Source organism: Helianthus annuus, chromosome 3 (assembly GCF_002127325.2).
Source record: "Helianthus annuus cultivar XRQ/B chromosome 3, HanXRQr2.0-SUNRISE, whole genome shotgun sequence".
Classification (NCBI taxonomy): Eukaryota; Viridiplantae; Streptophyta; class Magnoliopsida; order Asterales; family Asteraceae; genus Helianthus; species Helianthus annuus.
The window spans coordinates 145,500,285-145,523,283 of record NC_035435.2 but is presented as its reverse complement, the minus strand read 5'-3'; positions in this window follow the sequence as shown (position 1 = coordinate 145,523,283).

The window sequence follows — 22,999 nt, the reverse complement described above, 5'->3', positions numbered from 1 at the left end:
AGAAGGTTCAAAGGCTTCAACCTACCTATCTTGCAATACTCAACTGTGGAAGTTTATCGTTGAAAAGTGTAAGGAAAAGATCCATTTCCATACATGTGGGGGATTGTTGGAAATTTGATGAAAATAGCATTTTTCATGTGGGGGATTGTTGGAAAATAAGTGAAAAAAGCATTTTTCACAAATATAGGAAAATGATTTTTTCCTATTTTGGACTAGAAATAAATATAATAAAATGAGCGGGTTTTATGTATTTATTTGTGGGTTTGTGTTCTATGTTGGAAGAGCTTCGCAACGAACTAAACCGCGTCCAAAACCGAGCTAAGATGAATGAGATATCGATGCTCAAAGTTGGGTGTTTGGAACATTCAATGTTGAAACTAAAGGGAAAGTAGCACCTTGTCCCACATAGGAGGAGAGATGGAACTTAAATGGGTATTTAAGGTGGAACTCTCCATCCTTATTGTTTCATGGAAGCACACACTAGTGTCCTCGCGAAGGGTGCGGAGCACCCTAACTCGCACTCGCACTCGCACACGCTCGCGCGCGCGCGCGTGGCGTGGGCGATGAGGCGCAATGTGGCGCTTTGATGGCGCACTTTGCACTTCGCACGCTCGCATCGCCGCGAGCCGCTTGAGAGCCGCCTTTGTATTTCTGACCACGCGCGTGGTGAAGCACAAGGGTTGCAAGGACCAAGTGGTAGGTGATGCGGCGCATGACGTGGCAGTCATGCGCATGCGCGCGCGGGTACACGAGGCGCGCGGTTGGGCGCATGGTGCATGGGTCCTGCTGTGCCGTGCGCGGCGCACCAGAGTGAGCCAATGCGGCGCGACTGTGTGGCGCGCACGTATAGACTCACAGGTGACGTGGCGTACGCCGCACCGCCGCATGGCAGTGAGCCAATATGCCGCACCGCGCATGGGCAGTGAGCCAATATGCCGCACCGCGCATATCTTGCAATACTCAACTGTCGAAGTTTATCGTTGAAAAGTGTAAGGAAAAGATCCATTTCCATACATGTGGGGGATTGTTGGAAATTTGATGAAAATAGCATTTTTCATGTGGGGGATTGTTGGAAAATAAGTGAAAATAGCATTTTTCACAAATATAGGAAAATGATTTTTTCCTATTTTGGACTAGAAATAAATATAATAAAATGAGCGGGTTTTATGTATTTATTTGTGGGTTTGTGTTCTATGTTGGAAGAGCTTCGCAACGAACTAAACCGCGTCCAAAACCGAGCTAAGATGAATGAGATATCGATGCTCAAAGTTGGGTGTTTGGAACATTCAATGTTGAAACTAAAGGGAAAGTAGCACCTTGTCCCACATAGGAGGAGAGATGGAACTTAAATGGGTATTTAAGGTGGAACTCTCCATCCTTATTGTTTCATGGAAGCACACACTAGTGTCCTCGCGAAGGGTGCGGAGCACCCTAACTCGCACTCGCACTCGCACACGCTCGCGCGCGCGCGCGTGGCGTGGGCGATGAGGCGCAATGTGGCGCTTTGATGGCGCACTTTGCACTTCGCACGCTCGCATCGCCGCGAGCCGCTTGAGAGCCGCCTTTGTATTTCTGACCGCGCGCGTGGTGTAGCACAAGGGTTGCAAGGACCAAGTGGTAGGTGATGCGGCGCATGACGTGGCAGTCATGCGCATGCGCGCGCGGGTACACGAGGCGCGCGGTTGGGCGCATGGTGCATGGGTCCTGCTGTGCCGTGCGCGGCGCACCAGAGTGAGCCAATGCGGCGCGACTGTGTGGCGCGCACGTGTAGACTCACAGGTGACGTGGCGTACGCCGCACCGCCGCATGGCAGTGAGCCAATATGCCGCACCGCCGCATGGCAGTGAGCCAATATGCCGCACCGCGCATGGGCGCGCGGGCGCACGCAGAAGTGTGGCGCACGCGCGCATGGCAGTGAGCCAAGATGCCGCACCGCGCATGGGCGCGCGGCGCGCGCAGAAGCTTCCAGCATTGAATGACTAGGCAGTTTCAGTCCAGCTTCGTAACTGACGAGTTAATAGGCTTTGACTGAGAATTAAATAACGTATTAAATTGCATTAAAGACGTTTAATGCAATTTAAACCTCTCATTTAATTCATTTTGACTGTTTCAACCTAGGAGCTGTATAAATACAGCTCCATACCCACTTCAGAAGTACACTAGCAACAACAGCTTATGCAAACCACATTCCTTCTACTTCTAATCATCTTCTCCTTGCAGCTTTCAAGGTAACCTTCGGGTTGTAGGCGAATTCCGGCAGTACTACTGCTCCGGCTGTTGTACCCTGGGAAACAAAACGAGTACTCCTGGGAGACTCGGAATTTGTTTTAAGGGAAGCGTGTGTTCACGTGCCTCAGCCACTCTGCTTCTACTCCTTTCTTGTATTTTTGGTTTATTTTAGTTGTATTGTTCTAGTATTTTTATTTTTAGCTTTCCGTGTATTGTAATTAGTAATAAAATATTGTTTATTTTATTTATTTATGCGAACGGCTCCTACACTACTAACCTCCGGATTACCGGAATAGAGAGAACAAATTCACAAAAAAAGCTCTAAGGTGCTCCAGAATCACTTCATAAATTTAAAGGTACAACGGTCTAACCTGGGTACCACAATCCCATACCACCCGTTTAATTTCTTGAATCAAAATTGGAGCAAGGAGAGCATTAGCGGACAGCTGGTCCAGCCTACTAAAACCAGCAGGGGGGTTTCCGTCTAGACCTTTTAGGCTTCGAAAAAAGCCTTTTAAAAGCCACCCTTATTTTACGCTTGATATCAACCGGATCTCAATAAGAAACCCCATTAACAACAATAGATTTGATTTGATTGGAGGCTTTCCTAATATTGACAAACTTGTGAAAAAAGCCGAGTTTTCGTCGCCCAATTTTTCCTAAGAAATACGTGCCTTTTGTTGCAAAACCGCAATCCTTCTTTTTTCAAAACCCCTTATTCGAGCATTACAATTCACCCTTTATACTTTTCTTTTTTGTTAAGGCACCTCACAACTGCAATCTGGTCTAACAAATCAACTTTCACCAAAGCTGTTTTGATGACAACTTCCTCCTCTGTCTTACTCTTAACCCTCTAAGTTTTATTGTTAACTTTAAGAGCCTTTAGCACCATCAGAAAATTGAGAAAATTAATCGGGTTATTTTGGTGTTTTAAAACCGTATATGTCACACATCGAAGATACTTGGGGCTTCTAACCAAGAGTTATAGAATCTGAAAGGCGTTAGCCCGAATCAGGGAGTGGTCCGAGAGGAAACGCATAAGAGTTTCAAATTTAGTGGTCGTCTACTTTTGCATAAAATCATCACAAATCAATGCGTTGTCAAGTCTGCTCATGTCGGACCAGTCTAAAGGCATGTAAGTGATCTTAACTCCTCACATGAAATACTCTAGCAAACCGACATCTCGAATAAATTCGTTAAAGAGCAACGCCATACGCCATACGATTATCAAAAATCGAGTGTAACCGTTACTCTGCCACTCTCACCTCGTTAAAATCTCCAATCAAAACCCATAAACTAGAAAGCTCAAAACGGAGCATAAGCAATTTATTCCACAAGTTTCTCCTGACCGTGGCATCCATAGGAGCATAGATGTTAGCCACGTTGATGAGGTAGTAACTATCTTTTAGAACCCCAGTCACTACCAGAAAATTGTTATCTGAAATAATCCCAAATTTACAAATTGCCCTGGGTCCCAAATAGAGACTAACCCCTGACCTTCCATGAGCATTTACAGGAACCAACTCTGTCACACCTCAACCGATGGCAGAAACATCAGAGTGAGTGAGACGAAAACAAGATTGCTCGAGACTTCATAACAACTATTTGTTAAAATATTTAAATAAACGATATTTCATTTCATACTAGGATAAAATACACCGTTTTGAAAAGAAAAGTACAACATCTTGCAATTTGAACATAAACAACATAAGAAATACATAAAATTAAAATGGTGTGTTTCTAAGTTCATCTTAGTTGATTTCTTGAAACGTCTCATCATCAAATTCCTGCAACATATGTTAAAGTAACGGTCAACACATAAAGCGTTGGCGAGCATACAAGTTTGATACTAGCATACGTAATAAAAGATTGTTTTAATCCAAACATTACATTAACTATATACTAAGGCATAAAATACAACATGCAACAAATACAAGTCAACCCAACGTGTCCACTAGCGTAATCTTATCGTCGCAGCGATAAGACTGTAAAGATTGAATACTTAACAATGACCCACAAATTGGAGGTTTGCTACTCCTATAGCGCTATACATGTTAAGGTAGGCTCGTGAAGTTAATGACAAGTATAGTGCAAGAATGGCTTCTAGCATACATGTATCCTAAGCATAATATAATAACATGCATAATTGGATTGGTTGATTGAATAGTGTGATTGCATGTGTAAGCATGAATTTGATAGTTTACATATGGTTACACCCAAAGTGTGTTTAAAATAAGGGGGGGGGGTCATGTATACTCACAGTTTGCGTAGTAATTCCACATAAGTGAGTTTAACGAGTCTTGAGTTTTGGAACACTGAAGATACCCTAAGATGGACGAAACGAAAGTGTGTGAGTTGTGGATTCGATTGGTTGGATTCAGAATTAATAGGATACATTACATATTATAGTCAAATGTAAAGTAAGGCACCATGTAATGGTCACGCAAGGAGTTAGGATGATCAACATCCATTAAACCTCATTATATGATTCATCAAAGCACAGAATCATCAACTTAGTTGATGATTTCGGTTGGTCATGAATATAAACTAAAATTGAAAGTACATAATTTACTAAGTAGCCAAATAAGGAAAACCCGACGAGTACTGATATGCACAAAATGTAACATATAAATGGTATCAAATGAGGTATAAAAATAACCCTTTTTTAGTACTAATATTGGAAAAAAGTTTGTTTCTTTGTGTACGTTTGATTTTCAGGATAAAATAAGCTCAAATAAACAAAAGGAACAAATTACCGACAAAAACCAACATAAAAGACGAAGAAAGGAAGTTGACACATTGTACCGACTTCCAAGCTTCACCCCAAGAATGAAAGCAACAAGTCAGATGCCCAACACGGGCCCGTGCCTACAAGGCATGGGTCGTGCCCCATTCAAGATTCCTTAGAGAATAAAGACAAACAAAAAACGACAAGGGACACGGGGCCGTGTCACCTCAGCACGGGTCGTGGTCAACTCTCAGATTTGCATATCTGGGTTCGTACAACAAGTACAGAGGCCACGGGGCAGTGCCATTGACACACGGGGCCGTGTGTGCAGAAGAGCTGACAAGAGCATTAAATGAAGACAGAGAAGATGAAAGACACGGGCCATGCCCACCAGGCACGAGGCCGTGTGAGTCTCCTGTTTCCAACTATAAATAGAGGTGCTTGGCTCACTTGCAAACCATCCCATGGCAAACCATTTCTCTCACTTCCACCACCACAGTACCATCATCTTCCACCACTTTAGTTAGAGTTAGTGTAGTCTCCGGATCCAAGATCGATAGTAAGAGCTTTTGTCAAATTATGGTCATGCTTGGCTAATCTCTTACATCACTTGGTGAAGACGGAATCTTTTATGTATCACTTTTGATTTCTAACCTTTGGTCACTTTTTAATTGGGTATGTATTAATGACTTTGATAACTAGTTTTTTTTTTATATTGAAGGTAAATTTTTATTCTATCGTTATTCATGTTTTGTTAATTCACTCATTCGTGTCTTTACGGTTTATATAAAGCGCGTTAACTGCCTGGAAGGGGGTTAGAAGGGTGGTTTGGGTAAAGTTCTTGCCTCGTTCAGTGTATAGATCTTGCGAGGACCCGATTCAAGCTTATTAGGACTTCCCTTGAGGCAGATAGCATCAAATCGGGGGAAGTAAGAACGACTTTTAATCCCTTATAGACAAACTACTATCAAAACTTTAAACCGGCCTTGAGGGACTGTATCCCAGCTGACACAGACCAATATGGCCGAGGGTAGCGTTGCCTCCAAAAGAGGGACATGCCATATTTTGCATTAATAACTTATTAATTATCTTTCAATAATCTGGCCTTGTGGGAATGTATCCCTGCTGACTCAGACCAATAGAGCCGAGGGTAGCGTTGTCTCCAAAAGAGGGACATGCCACTATAACTAAGATAATCTCTTAAAAACTCAAAATGCGGAAATCATCAAGGGACATATAAAAGACTAGTACGATGCCCGTGCGTTGCGGCGGGGAACCATAACACTTCAGATTTGTTTATGGTTATGGCTTTAAATCGAACTGAACCAATGTTCGGCCTCCTAATCCAAGATCTCACTCAGCTAAAGCAACCAACAGGTGTGCGGAAACCACCTGATGATCAACCACTGCAGATGAAACACTAGAATGCAAGGATTTGAGAGAGAAATCAAGAATACACTGAGTATTCTTGATGAAGATGAATGACGTCACTCACACAAAGCAGCCGCCAGACAAAACACAATGATTAGGGTTAGGTGCACAGAAATTCACACAGAAATCGTTACCTTGTCTATTCCACATTAAAGTATATATACAAGGCAAAGCCCGGACTTTCAAGACTAACTAGAAAGCCCGGACAAAACATATAGCACAAAGCTCAGACCTTTTGCCTAGACAAAACTCAGACAAAAGCTACACATACAAAACTCTGACCTTAGTCCTATACAAAAAACTCTGACTAAGGAAATCCTCCTAAAACTTGGACAAGTTGTCCCTAGGAACATCTTGGGACTAATTTTGACCATATGTACAATAAAGACCCTAATAAATTGGAAGACTTGCACTTATCACTAAAAGTGCATTAACAAACTCCCCCTTGATCAGTGCATGGTCTTCATTGAACTTGAGATCTTCAAACCCTCTTTGAAAAGCTGCTTCCTGCCCAGACCTTGTTCTTCACACAGAACTGAACCACCTTGATAAACTGGTCCGCAAGAACACGATCTTCTTCATTGTATTTTAGGGGCAGGCGCCGAAGCTTCTTCAAGTGTGCTTCCCTCATGTTTGCAAGCCAAATTGGATCCAGTATCTTAGCAATCTCCTCCGTCACTTTCTTTTCAGTAATCACGGCTTCCCCAGTTTTCATATGCACGATCCAGACTCACACAGCTTCTCCAAATCTTCCATCTTGAGATGAACGAACCAGATGCACACAGCTTCTCCAAATCTTCCATCTTGAGATGAACGATCCAGACCTGAAACACTTAACCCCGGATTAAGAAACTTGACCCCGGAGACATCGGCCCAAACCTGGATCCCAAAAATAAATTCCAATACCCCAGAATAAACAATTGAAATATTAAACAACCAACATTTAATAATTTGTATTTGAACAATTTTCACAACCCTAGAGTATTCTTAATAAGATAACTCGCACATAGAAACAAGAAAGCAAAATCTTTTTCTGGTTTTTCAATTTTTGACTGAAATGGAAATTAAACCTACGAACGTATTTACACTAATTATCTTTTTTGCGAAATCGAAGCAAAGGAATCATATCGGTTTTACTTGTCAGTATCCGACACAAGAACCATAGTATTCAGCTTTAATCCTTTAGAATGATAATGACAGTTCAAGACGTTCAACGGTATTGTGGTCCACTTAAGTTTTAGCACGCTTTCGAACACTGTTTTCGAGATATGAAATTAAGTGTATTAATAGCTGACAGCAACTATGTTTACCCACCTCAGAATATACTCCCGTATCAAGGTATGCGCGAGAGATCATCTTACTGGTGAGTATACCATTTATCATCTGTTTTTGACGTATAAGCTAATGTGAGATACTCACTTATTTGGGATTGAAAACAAGTCCTTTGTGATAGAATCACTTATTGAGGAGGAACTTGAATTTCAGATGCAAAGGGCACAGGAGCAAGTCCTTTGTGATAGAATCTTTATTGAGGATGAACTTGACTCCCACATAATTTTGTGGGACATGTGATTGTTTATCACTTATTTGGGTCGAATGCATCATGAATTAGGATATTTACACGTATGTATGGTATCACGGAAGATCTAGACTTGCGTCCCCGTTATTTTCCGGTAAAAGAAACAACCATGATACCCAGATGATAAACAGCATAAAGACCACGTATCTCAGAACCTCGGCAATCTATCAAACGAAATTACGGTACCAAGACCATATATCCGAGAGATGCGCCACACGAGTTACGCAGTTCATTATGTTTATATACCAAATACAGGTTCTTATTTACGCGTAAAACCTACCGAAGCAACGTATAATGAAGCTGTCACATTTAACGGTTAATTTTATATATATATAGCCATAGCCCTGCACCAGATACGACTAACCGATGTACTATCATTTCCCTTATATCTCAACACGACCTCATTTTAGATTTTTCATATGTTTTTGTATTTTTCTGAAAATTTTCCTACAACTAAGTAAAACATTTTTGGAGTTTTTCAATTTTTCGAAAGCGGTAAGAACTGTACAGAAAGATAAAATAAAGTTTCTATGCGAGTTTTGAAAGCATTTTACTCTGGGTTGATCATGCCAATCATTCGGACCAGATTTTCAAATCTAGCCCGATCGAATGTTTTCGTAAACAGGTCGGCAAGATTATCCAAGGTGTCTACCCTAACCACTTCTATTAAACCCTTCTCAGCACAGTCGCGAATAAAGTGATTCCTAACATCTATGTGCTTAGTGCGTGAGTGATTTACTGGATTGTTTGTTATGGAAATGGCAGAGTTGTTATCGACAAGGATAGGAGTTCGAGTAAAATTCAAACCATAGTCTCTCATTTGCTGCTGAATCTACAAAACCTGAGCACAACAGCTTGAAGCAGCAATGTACTCGGCCTCGCACGTGGATAGAGAAACGACAACCTGCTTTTTGCATTGCCAAGAGACAAGACGATTTCGAAGAAGTTGTGCGCCGCCAGAGGTTGACTTTCTGTTCATCCGGCACCCTCCGAAATCTGCATCAGCATACGCCATCAAATCCAGACCACAATCCAAGCTTAGGTGTCCCTTTCAGATATCTGAAAATACGCTTGACAGCTTTCAGGTGAGACTCCTTCGGAGTTGATTGGTACCTAGCACACAAACAAACAGAGAACATAATATCTGGTCGTGAAGCAGTAAGATACATCAATGAACCTATCATTGCTCGATATAGAGTCGGATCCACTTCAGGATCTTTCTCATCATCGGGTGAAAGCTTGAGATTTGTCGGTAGAGGCGTGTCATAGGGTAAGCTATCTTCCAATCCAAATCTTTTGAGAATCTCGTGGACATACTTTGTCTGATGCACGTACGTCCCGGTTTTTTCTTGACTCACTTGAAGACCTAAAAAGAATGATAACTCGCCCATCGCGCTCATTTCAAATTTTGACTTCATCACCGCTTCGAACTCACGACACAATTCTTCATTTGAAGAACCAAAAATTATGTCATCAACGTAAATTTGCACAATCAGAAAATCTCCCCCTTTCTTCAAAATGAACAGTGTGGAGTCAATCGCACCACGCGAGAACCCATGCTCCAATAGATGCTTTGACAACGTCTCGTACCATGCTCGAGGGGCCTGATGGAGACCGTAGAGAGCCTTGTCCAACAAATAGACCTTGTTGTCTAACCCTGGAGCTTCGAAACCCGGTGGTTGGGACACATACACAGTTTCATGCAATTTCCCGTAAAGGAAGGCGCTTTTCACATCCAACTGATAGACTTTGATACGCATGTGTGCAGCAAAGGCCAGAAACAAACGAATAGCTTCCAGTCTTGCCACCGGTGCATAAACTTCGGTATAATCAATCCCTTCCTCCTGATTGAAGCCTTGAACAACCAACCGTGCTTTGTTTCTGACAACGACACCCTTATCGTCTTTCTTGCACTTGAAAACCCATTTCGTGTTGATTACATGCTGGCCTTTTGGAAGATCGACCAAATTCCACACCTTTAACTTGTCGAACTGAGCTAACTCTTCTTGCATCGCCTCACACCAAGAATTATCCTTCAGAGCCATTTGATAGTTCTTCGGCTCTATCTGAGAGATAAAACATTCATGCAGGCTAAGATTGTAGATTTCTTCTTTCTTGATAGCAGAGAACAGACATTGCATCTCTGAAATACTCCTTCGCGTTTGCACTCCTGCATTTGGATTCCCAATAATATTATCAACAGGATGATGAATATTCGTTCTTGGAACTGGGATTGCCGGAGCTTGAAGATTGTTTCCCAAATTCGATTGAATCTCCCCCTCAACATTTGCATCACTACTAGAAGCTTGATCATTACCAGAAGACGCATTAACATTTGGATATGCTGAAAAGTCAACGTATAGATCGCCACTAGTTTGAGCAGCTGCATTGGGGATCTGTTCAACAACAACATCATTTACGGTCGAAGAATCAGCGAGCGACTGGAACATTCGAAGACACATTAGTAGGAATACTTGCTCTCCAGCTCGCATCCACTTCATCTTTGTTCACAAGATGTGTGTATACAACCTCCGAATCTTCTTCTGAAACATCAGGAAGATCAAATTAATCAAATAATTTATCATAATCATAACCGCTTTTGGGACCGAATTCGGACGGTGGAGGATCGAAACTCAAAGGAGTTATGTCAAACATGATCTCCACTATTCGCTTCTTGATGTTATAAACGCGTTTGTTTGGAGTTCCATTGGCATAACCCAAAAAGAACCCAATTTCACCAATTTCCCCCATTTTCGGAGTATCTTTGGTGCGTTTGATAACACACTTAATCCCAAAAGGCTGAAAACCAGATAGGTTCGGTTTCCTGTTTTCAAGCAATTCATAACACGTTTTATCTTCTCTTTTGACAGTAAGCACATGATTTAACACATAACATGCAGTGTTTACCGCCTCGGCCCAGAAGAAAATTGGCAATTTAGATTCAGAAAGCATAGTGCGGGCCGCCTCAATCAGGGTACGATTCTTCCATTCTGCAACTCCGTTCTGTTGAGGAACATATGGAGCGCTGAACTGATGAATTATTCCCTAAACTCAGTGCCGTTGTCACTTCGGATTTTCTTAATAGGAAGTGAATAATTTTTCTCAAGTTGTTTGAATAAGTCTCTTAAAATACCAGCGGTTTGATCCTTTGTTTTTAAGAAAAATACCCATGAGTAACGAGAGAAATCGTCAGTGACAACCAAGCAATAAGACATCCCACCAATGCTAGCAACATGGATCGGGCCGAAAAGATCCATGTGAAGGAACTCAAGTGGTTTTTGGATTGAGTTAACTGTTTTCGGTTTATGAGGCTTTCGTTTGATTTTTCCTTTTTCACATGATTCACATTTGTTGTGCATATTGAAACTACGTAAAGGAACCCCCAACACCAAGTTGTTTTTCACTAAGTGGTTCATTTTTCGCAGATGCACGTGGCCCATTCTCCTATGCCAGAGATATGATTGATCTTCAGCCGCCTTTGAAAGTAGACAGTTCGCTGGAGCAGACGAGTTAACCAACGGGCGCATGTCCATGACATATGTGTTATTCACCCTTGGAGCCCTCATAACGATCCAATCTTCAGGAACAGCAAATCCCGGACGTAAAACGAAGCAAGCTTTATCAGTGAACAACATCGTGTACTTGTTATCACAGATTTGAGAAACCGACATCAAGTTATGCTTCAGTTCTTCAACGTAATTCACTTTATGCAGCGTAATCTTTCCATTTGACACAGAGCCTTCACCGGTGATGTAACCACCCTTTTCACCGGCAAAGTTCACATAACCACCACGAATTTGTTTAAAATTGTTCAATAATTCTTTATTTCCTGTCATGTGTCTGGAACAGCCACTATCGATATACCAAATATAGATAGCCCTCTTCAGCTGCTCCTACACTCCCCAACAAAAATTTAGTTAGAGTGTGGGACCCAAGCCATGATGGTCTTGGGTCGTCCTGATTCGTCAACATAAGAAAACTCTTTGAAATAACCATCATCGCCTCTGTGTCCACCATTTCCATTTCGGAAATTGTTGGAATGAATCCCTGCAAATCGTGGATTATACGGAGTTGACGATCTGTTGGTATAACCAGAGTTTCCATACCCTCGGCTTCCATGGTTTTGGTAACTGTAATTTTGATTCCTGGGTGGCTCAAAATTCCTACCAAATCTAGGAGCATCTTCGTGTCTTGAGAATGATCGTGGATAATTATCCGAATGCGGTCTTTGATTTGGAAATCGGGGAGGTGACGCATTTCGATCATTCACGAATCTGTTCTGTGCATGAGGTCTAATATAGTTGTTGTTCGAACCTCCAGAACGTTGGTCATTCTCAACTCCTTGAAAGGTGACATGATTTTGTCGTCTGTGAGGGGTCTTCTCACGAGTATCATGTCTTTGAGGTACATTTTCTAATCTGTCCCCACGGTTAATAACAACGAGTTTCTCCTCTTGATCCTGATTTTGTTGTGATTTAACATTTGGTTTGACAACTGGTTTTACTTCTTGTTTAATCACTTTGTTTTTCTCAACCTTCTGATTTTTACCATTTTTCTTTTCAACATTAACTGCTTCATTTTGTGATTTTTCAACAAAAGGTTTCTTTTGATCAGGATCAACAAGAGACTTACCCCTGTCATCTGGACAGTCTGCTGCTAAGTGTCCTTTCCCACGACACTTGTAGCATTTGCGAATTTTCACAGCATTCTTTGGACGTTCCTCATGAGTGGTCGAAGATGATGAGTTGTTGGTGGAATTTTTCAAAATTTGGTTCTCAAACTGAGAGTTGGAACCTGTTTCGATCTTAACTTCTTCTTTGACAAAATCTTCCCCTTTCACAAACTCAATTTTAGGGATAGTTTTCAAAGCATTTTTAGATTTCCCACGTGACTTTGGTTTTGACTTCTCATTTTGAACTTGATTAAGCATTTCCAAAATCTTATTGCTTATCAAATTTTCAAGGTTTTCAAGATTTACTTCATTTTTCTTTGAAACTCCACTCATCTTCGACTGATCTGAGTCAGTAACTTCATCTGGCTCAGATTCTGACTCACTTTGTGGTTCAACCGTCAGAGGAGTCTTTGGCACAAAATTTGCCAATTCAGGGTCAATGCTTGGCATCGATGTATAGTTATGGTTTACCGGTGGATGCACCTTACTATAATCAATGCCGAACATTTCTTCCTCAGATTCTTTGAGACGTTGGCTGTTAATACAGAAATTCATCACTTCGGATGAATCCCTGAATTTTTCAATCTTTCGTTGCAAATCTAAAATCAGATTATCTTTTTCCAAAATGATTTTGTTCTTTTCCAAAACACAATTTTGATTCATTTCAAGTTCATATTTTAATTCCTGATTTCTAAGATTTCCCTGAGCCACAAGTCTCTCAAATTCAGAGATATCATTTTTCAGCGCTTTTATCTTAATTCGATGTTCTTTATCCGAATTAGACAAAACAGCAATGAGTTCTCTGGATTTTTCTAAATCTGCAATTAAGTTTGTGTTATGAAGTGCATATCTATCAATCTTAGTCACAAACTCAACACATCTAGCACATCGCTTATCAACAGAAGATGATTTTACCTCAATGCCAGCCATGAATGCACAAGCCTCGTTTTCTACGGAGTTTTCTTCCAACCTTTTAGGTTCTGCATCCGCAAATTGCTGCATTTTGGCTGTGGAGATGTTGAATTCAAAGCGTTCTCCCTTTTCTCCATCTTCTGTCTTGCTAGACTTCTCAACAGACTCTTCAATCGAGGGATCTTCATTTTCAGCAACATTCCCCGAGTCCAATTCTTCCCCAATAACCTCGGCTACAACTGCAAGTTCCTCAATGTTAGTTTCTTCGACAATCTCCTCACACACTTCTTCGTTCACAATTTCAGCAATAAATGCTTGTGACACAATAGCTCCCGAAATGTCTTCCAAGGCACAACCCCAGTCATAAGGCTCAGTCACACTCTGTAGAGGTTGATCCACCATAGCATTATTTGTCGAAGGTGTAAGATTTTCAGACCCACTTGAACGAGCACTTGAATTAGAAGTAGCAGCTGATGCATTGTTGTGAGGTCTTGAATTATTTCCTCGGGAATTGTTGTCAGATCTTTCCATTTTCGGCTTTCGACAATCACGTGCGAAATGCCCGTAGATACCACAGTTGTAACATTTTACTTTGGACATGTCGACTCACATTCGAGTCTTTGTCTGACCTCCTATGAACTTCCTACCCGTCTTCAACAGAAACTTCTTCGCTCTACGGACTAACAGTGCCATATTGAGTTGTAGATCAAGTTCTTCCATTTCATCTTGATCTATCTGTTCAAAGTCTTCATCGAGACTTGACGGTTCAACGAGCTTCCCAAGACAGAAGTTCTCGTAGGCAGTCATGAAGGACGCCAACAGACTCATGTTTTCTTCAATTAACTTCAAACAGCTTGCATCTATCTTAGGAATGTTCAAGCTTGTTCCTTGAGATTTCTGAGCTCCACTAGAAGAGTACATCCCTTGATTGGAATTGGTTGTTCCACCTGAACTGTCATTGTTGCTAATAAAGGCGTGTTCACTTGCAGGACCTTCATTCTCCGAATACAAAGCAACACCGACTCCACCATTACTACCCTTCTCCATTGGTTTCGAAGCCTTATATAACTGAGGATCTTGGATCTTCTCGAAATCAGATGCTTGATCTTCCATATTCCAAGCATAACCCCTCAGTTTCTGAACAACTTCTTCCAATGAAAGCTCTTCGTAGAGAACACCCTCTCTGATCAAAGCGGTGTACATATTCCATTCTCTCGAAAGACAATTCAGAAACTTCTCAACCTTCTCGAATTCCGTGTAGATACCCTCTTGACTTCTATCAAGTTCGCTCAGCAGATGATAAAATCGATTCACTGTGTCATCAAATAATTCATTCTTCAAAGCCTTGAACACAACGAATTGAGTCTTCAAACGTTCGAGACGTCGCTTCTTGTACATTTCATTCCCTTCATATCGCTGGATCATACTATCCCACAATTCCTTTGAGCTATTTCTCTTACGGAACGTATGAAGTATAGATTGTGTCATTGCCATCGTTATCATTGACATAGCTTTCTCTTCACAATCATAAAATTTCTTCTGATCGTCAGTGAGAGCCAGATACATATCAATCGTCAACGTACGTACTGGAGTAGCTCCACATCCTTTTACGATACACAACCAGATTTTGATGTCTTTTGCTCGAACATATCTTTCAAAACGCTCCTTCCACTCAGGAAAATCAAGCTCGTTTATCAACAATGGAGGTTTGTCGCTACTTCCTACCTCAGCATTGTGCTTGAGGTTTTGCACCATTGCAGTGAGATTGTTGTTTGCCATTTCAGAAAACAACAGTGGGCTTCTAAGCAAGAACTGTGTTACAGAACAACAAATTCTCTAAGTCCAAATTCAGAGAGAAAACACGGAGTGAAATGTCTGAGCTTTAAAGTGTGAAACCCGGATCACAAAAACCTGAAATAAAACACAAGAAAACTCGGACTGATTTTAAAACCCTGACACACGGTAAAATTTGGACTCCCCTAAAAAAACTTATAAAATTTGGACTTAAGAGAAACAAGAGACTCGGACTCTATAACAGTTGAAAAAAGTCGGACTCAAGTACAATTGCTAGACTGAAATTCGGACCGAGTAATGTTTGGACTTAGAAGTCGGACTCTATTATCAATAAAAGTCGGATTCTCTTACAGTTTCACAAAGAAACTCGGACTAACACTAAATCTTTGAAACTCGGACTTAAGATATTATAAACATTAAAAGTCGGAGGACTCCACTGATTAAATTAAAAAAAAAAACTCGGACTAAGGGAGCACTAGCAAAAACTCGGACTAAGGACTAGTAGGTCGGACTAAGGGATAAGAAAATTCTAAAGCTCAGACTATTACTAATCTAAATAACTAAATAAAGATGTAACAATTTGACTAATAAAAAACTTGGACACTAAAAACAAAAGTAAAACATCAGACAAAGCAACTAAAAAGTTCTGACATATGTTGAAAACACACACACTAAAGCTATTATATAATATATAATCGGACACTAATTAATTAAAAGCAAAACTTGGACACTAAAAAACAAAATAAAATAGATAAAGTTGGACACTTAAAAAACACTCACTACAAAACCAAAACCAAGGTAAGACAAAAAGAAAAGGTCGGACTTTAATCACTTTAAGAACTCAGACCTCTAATGATAACTATATAACTCGGACTCAATTAACTACTATGAAATTCGGACAAAACAAAAGTTGGACTAACTTATATAAAAATCGGACTACCTTATTACTAACAGTTAAAAATCGGACTCTAACTATTCTAAAAGAACTCGGACTCAAAGAAACACCTCAAAAATTGTTGAGTGTGAGAGAGAGAAGTCTGATAGTCGCCTGAAAAATCGACCGTCGCCGGTGGCTTGACGTAGAGGAGAAGCTCGTGTTAGTGATCGAGGTCGCTGGAGTCCTATCGGCTTGACCTTTATCCCTAACTTGATCTATCGAATCTTCCATTCGCCTTTGGGACCGGTCACATCATAGGATTCGTGATTGTTGAGGAAACAAATCGTCGGCGGCTCGACGAAGAGGCGGAATTGAGATATCGTGAGAGGGGTGACTTGAATCTCATATCGCTTGGGTTTCTGACTTCACCTTTCATCCTATATTGATCCCCGTCGATTCCATTCGCTGTCCGGGATTGTGTTTTGCTCGGAGTTCCATCAACATGGAGAAGAGAGGGAGGGGAGGTGAAGAGACTTGGCGATGGAGGATAAAAGGAAAGAAGACAGAAAACAGTGAGGAAGAAAAAATTGACGAAGAATGGGAGAAAATAAGGGTTAACAAAGGAACAGGAGAGAGTGAGGAAGAGCCAAGCACCACAATTTTTCTAGCTAACCTGCCGGAAGGGGTGTCCAGGAAAGAGATTTGGCTGGAATGTAGGCGTTGTGGAAATATTACCGACGTATTTTTGCCATTCAAAAGAGACCTAAAAGGGAAACGATTTGCTTTTGTTAGATTCAATAAGATTCGGGATCTAAATAAGTTGGTTCAGGCTTTAAACAATATTTGGATTGGAGAGTGGAAAATTAAGGCAAACGTATCGAAATTTGAAAGGGAAGAAGACAAGGACAATAGGGGAAAAAAGTATGGGAAAGGCAGACCGGTGAACAAATGGCAAGAAAACAAAGCAATGGATAATAATGGTGGAACGAGAAGACTGGAAGAGGTTAGGATCCAGGATGAAGCACGTTATACAACCGGGGGAGGAATATCATATCTGGACGCCTTGACAGGAGGAGGGGTGAAGACAATGGGTGAAAGTCTAGTCCTACCAGATAATTGTGAAGAAAACATGGAAGATTGGAGCAAGAGGACCATAAGCATGGAAGCAAAATCATTTGAGATACTGTGTAAATCAAAAATCCTACTACGAGAGGTAAGTTTTCACACCATGGAGGTAAGATATGCTGGAGGTATGAGGATTCTAGTCACAACAGGATCACAAATAGCCAAAGAAGAAATTATGACTATTCACAGGACTAAGTGTTAGGAGTATTTCACTAACATTAGAAGTTGGAAGAATGACAAGGGATGGTATGAAAGATTGGCGTGGGTCAGAGTAAGTGGGATTCCGATTAGCCTAAGAAGCAAAGACACTTTTAACAGAATTGGTGAGAGATTGGGAAGAGTAATAAAAGACACGGATGCAAGCAAAGATGACAGTAATTTGACAAATGCTTATATTGGGGTTATAGTAAAAACCGGTCACGTTATCAACACTGAAATCACTATAAGGCATAAGTCTGATATGTTTAAGTGCTGGTTGTCGGAGGTGTCAGGGAATTGGGCTCCGAAATTCGTTGAAGATGATTCAGTTTTCATCAACACCCCGGATGAAACAAGGTCAGATGAGGAAAAAGAGGAGGATCAGATTCCGATTGAAGTTAACAGTAAAGAGACTTCGGGAGATTCTAATAGTGTTGAAGAGACTGCAGGATCACAGGATAAATCACAGGGTAACGGAGAAAACACTTTTCCGGTGACCGGAGAAGATGAAATGGGGAATACGAATGGGCCGGAAAATAATTGGACAGGTGGGAATGCAGGATATCGAGAAGACACAGTTAATTTCGGTGGAAATTGGAGACAAATTTTTGCTGAATGCTTGGAGAATGAAAAGTCACAAGGAGTACAAACTTCAATAAATAATAAATAATGACGACGACATTTTTAAAAGCATTGTTGGGGTCGGTGGAATTTTTAAATTCCAATCTGAGCAAAGGCAAGCTACCATAGACATAGATCCTGGGTCTGATGCAATTAATGATGGGCCTAATAAGATTCATGGGCCTAGCAACAATACAACAGGAGTAGATAGTGGGTTGAATGATGATCCATTTAACTTAAATGAGCTGATATGGGCTACGAGTAAAAGGAAGAAAAGAAACAAGTCCTCGACATTTACAAGGCAAGGGAGTTCAGTGAATAAAAGGATCAGGACCGAGAGAGGTCCAGTAATGGTGGGTCAGCTCATTAACGAAGACATGCTGGATACACTAGACATAAGCTTCGATCTAAATAAAGAACCGTCTGTGGACATACAAGAAGAAACTAAGGCCACGATGGAGATTGGAAAAAAGATTGGCATAAGGATTTCAAACAATAGACAGGAAGTTCTGGAAGCCGTTAGGGAGGAATTGGATGTTAGTAATCTGTATAAAATAACCAAACATAATCTGGACAGAAAATAAGAAAACCGAAGAAATAGTAAACGATTGAACCGGGCTTGTGTTTGACACAATTCCCTTAAACAGACTCGTCGTCTGTTCCCAGGGTACGCCGGTTCGAAACAGCACCGCGCGCTGCCGGACTTGAACACTTGCCTGAAAAGTAAACCGGAGAATGCTGCAGAGAGATCGAGAGAAGAGATTGTATTTCGGTGTGTCAAACTGTGTTGGTCTGGTCTAGTTTTATAGTCACAGAACTCATAACTGAATTCTGGACATTATTGCACCGTTTTAAACTGATAATGGTCATTAGTATAGTTTTTAAAACTGATAATAAAAACCATTTAACACAATAATGATCATCATAATACTGAATAATCATTTCAGTTTAAAACTCATTAACTAGCCCAACTGTTACAGTTTCTGAAGACTAAAAAAAAAGTTAGTCAGTCACGAGTGCAAAAACCGTCTCCCGTGAGCCCGGGTTTTCGGAGCTGCATTCGTGTCCGCAGGACGTGCGGGCGTACACGAGTTCAACTAAATCCGGTTCCATTTTTTGCACCCCCCCCTGCGCGCACGCGCGAGGGACTTGTGGTAAAACATGTCAATAAAGTGATATTTGTTAGGTAAATGTTTTACCTTATAAACACCCTTTTTCTTTGTCTCCACACCAATGTGGGACAAGTGTTTTACCAAGTGAGACTACCATTCACACACACCCAAATTCCAACAATCCCCCACATGAATGGAGGTCGATCTCAGAACAACATTGTTCCCATTTAGATTTCAGCAGTTGAGTTTTGCATACGATAGGTAGGTGTTACCATTTGAACCTTCGCTCATGAAATGCACTTAGCCCACTAGCTCTGAGTAGAACTCGATGTCTTTGAACTCGTCTGCCGTTTGTGTAGACGACAATGCACTTCACACAAGACTCTCCCTGACAAAGTCAAGTCCTCATAGTTATGTTCGTTATGGTCATGAACATGGTGCCTGGTTCTGCGAGAGCCGTTAGGTATTGTGCCCCAACAATACCCTTCGAAGCGACCCCACTTCTCTCTCACATAGGTGATTCACTATGTATGTTTACTTTAGTTGAATCATTAAAAGCCATAGGCTTAGCCTCACACTTGTCACTTTTAGGAATGGCCTAGGAAGTTTATAAATCTTTATAATAAACTACCTTATTAAAAACGTAGGGTTATCCCCCCGCAGTGACCTTACTTATTCATACAATTAGGTTTTCCTATTGAACTCAATTCTTGGGATCTCCAGTCTATTGAGTTAGGTTTCCATCATATGAACTTCATTTTTCAAGGGCTTCAGTCCCATTCCTATGGACGACTTCTGTACTAACTCTCTACTTAGGCCTTTTGTCAGCGGATCCGCAATATTATCCTTTGACCTCACGTAGTCAACAGTGATAATTCCTGTAGAGATTAGTTGTCGTATCGTATTATGTCTACGTCTGATATGTCTGTTCCTACCATTATACATTGTGCTACGAGCTCTGCCAAGTGCCGATTGGCTATCACAATGTATACAAATGGCCGTTGCCGGCTTAGGCCATCTTGGTATATCCTCAACAAATTGACGTAGCCATTCTGCCTCTTCACCTGCTTTATCTAAAGCGATGAACTCAGATTCCATCGTGTATCTAGCAATAACCGTTTGTTTTGATGATTTCCACGATATCGCTGCACCTCCAAGTGTGAATACATACCCACTTGTTGCTCTGGAATCATTCGTGTCAGATATCCAATTTGCATCACAGTGTCCTTCTATAACTGCTGGATATCTGTTATAATGCAACCCGTATTCTCGAGTGTATCTTAAGTAACGAAGCAACCGAGTGATACAGTTCCAATGCATTGAACTTGGGTTGCTTGTGTATCTACTTAGCTTGCTCACAGCAAATGCTATGTCTGGTCGAGTACAACTCATAAGATACATCAAGCTACCAATAATTCTTGAGTATTCCAACTGGTTTACGGGTTCACCTCTATTCTTGGCTAGATGTTGACTTGTGTCAAGTGGAGTTCTAGCTTCATTAGAGTCATTTGCATTGAACTTCTCAAGAATTTTGTCCACATAGTGGGATTGACTTAAAACAAGTCCATTTTGGGTTCGCGTGATTTTGACCCCCAAAATCACATCCGCCAGACCCATGTCTTTCATGTCAAATCTTGCTTTTAGCATGTTCTTTGTAGATTTTATGATTTTGTCATGGCTTCCAGCAATGAGCATATCATCTACATATAGACACAAAATGACATATCCATCAGATGTGTCCTTCACATACACACACTTGTCACATTCATTGATTTTGAACCCAGCATCAAGCATGACATGATCAAACTTTTGATGCCATTGTTTTGGAGCTTGTTTCAATCCATACAAGGATTTCACAAGTTTACACACTTTCTTTTCTTGCCCAATAGCTGTGAAGCCTTCGGGTTGCTCCATGTAGATTTCTTCCTCTAGAATTCCATTCAAGAAAGCTGTTTTCACATCCATTTGGTGAACTTCCAAATTTCTAATGGCGGCAATGGCAAGCACCAACCTGATGGATGTTATTCGTGTAACTGGCGAATATGTGTCAAAGTAGTCTAAACCTTCTTGCTGTTTATATCCTTTGATCACCAACCTTGCTTTGTACTTATCGATGGTTCCATCTGGTTTCATCTTCTTCTTGAAGATCCATCGATATCCTAGTGGTTTACATCCTTGAGGAAGGTCCACTAGTTCCCAGGTATGGTTCTGTAAGATAGAGTCTATCTCACTTTTGATTGCCTCCCTCCACTGAGGTCCTTCTGAGGAATGTACCGCTTGTTGGTACGTTTGAGGTTCATCTTCTACCATATAGGTAAGAAACACAGGTCCAGAGGATTTTTCAGTCCTTTGTCGTTTACTTTTCCTGATTTCAACTTCCTCGGTCTTAGATTGTTCTCGAGGTTCATCGTTTTCAACTTCACCCTCGGGAACAATTTCCTCAACCGGTCTAGAAGAACTCGGTTCACTTTTATCTAAGCATGGGAACACATGTTCAAACCATGATGCATCCTTAGATTCAATTATGGTGCCTTTGCATATTCCAGGGTTCTTGGAATCATGCACAATAAAACGATAAGGACCATAAGGACGGGTGTATCCTATAAATACACAATGCACCGTTTTGGGACCTATTAGTAGCCGCTTAGGTGGTGTGACCACCACCTTAGCTAGACACCCCCACACTTTCAAGGATTTATATGGTGCTTTCTTTCCCGTCCATAATTCGTATGGCGTTACATCCTTTTTCTTATTGGGTATCATGTTCAACACATAATTTGCCGATAAGATTGTTTCCCCCCACATGTTTTGGTTTACACCAGAGCTTATCATCATGGCATTCATCATTTCTTTCAAGGTACGATTTTTCCGTTCCGCTATGCCATTTGATTGAGGGGAGTAAGGAGCTGTGAGTTCGTGGATGATTCCACTTTTTGCACATACGTCAATAAAAGGTGAAACATATTCACCTCCTCGGTCGCTCCTTAGAATTTTGATTTTCCGATTTAGTTGATTCTCAACTTCGGCTTTAAACAAGATAAACTTGTCAATAGCCTCGTCCTTACTCTTAAGTAAGTACACATAGCAATACCTTGTACTATTATCAATGAACGTGATGAATTACTTGTTCCCACCACGAGTAGGAATCGCTTTTAGATCACCCACATCAGTGTGGATCATCTCGAGGGGTTCGGTGATTCGTTCCACCTTTTTGAATGACGATTTCGTTTGTTTTGCTTCTACGCAAGTTTCACATTTATTAATTGAGTCGATATCGAATGTTGGTATGCAATCAAGTTTGATTAAACGACGAATGGAATTATAATTTACGTGACCTAGTCTACCATGCCATAAATTAGAAGACTCAATCAAGTAAGTAGAACTAGTAGCGTTTTCTTTCATTGCATTCACGACAATTACATTGAGTTTAAACATTCCATTTAGGGCATAGCCCTTACCAATATACACACCATTTTTGGTCAACACGACCTTATCCGACTCAATCACCATTTTGAACCCAAACTTGTTCAATTGCCACCCCGAAACAAGGTTCTTACGAATTTCTGGAACATACAACACATTGGACAATGTGAGTTCTTTTCCAGAAGTCATGTTCAAAACAACGTTACCCTCGCCTTTTATTTCCGCCGAGGCAGAATTTCCCATGAAAACCTTTTCTCCATTAGTCACCTCCTTGAAGGTGTTGAAAAGGCTTTTGTCA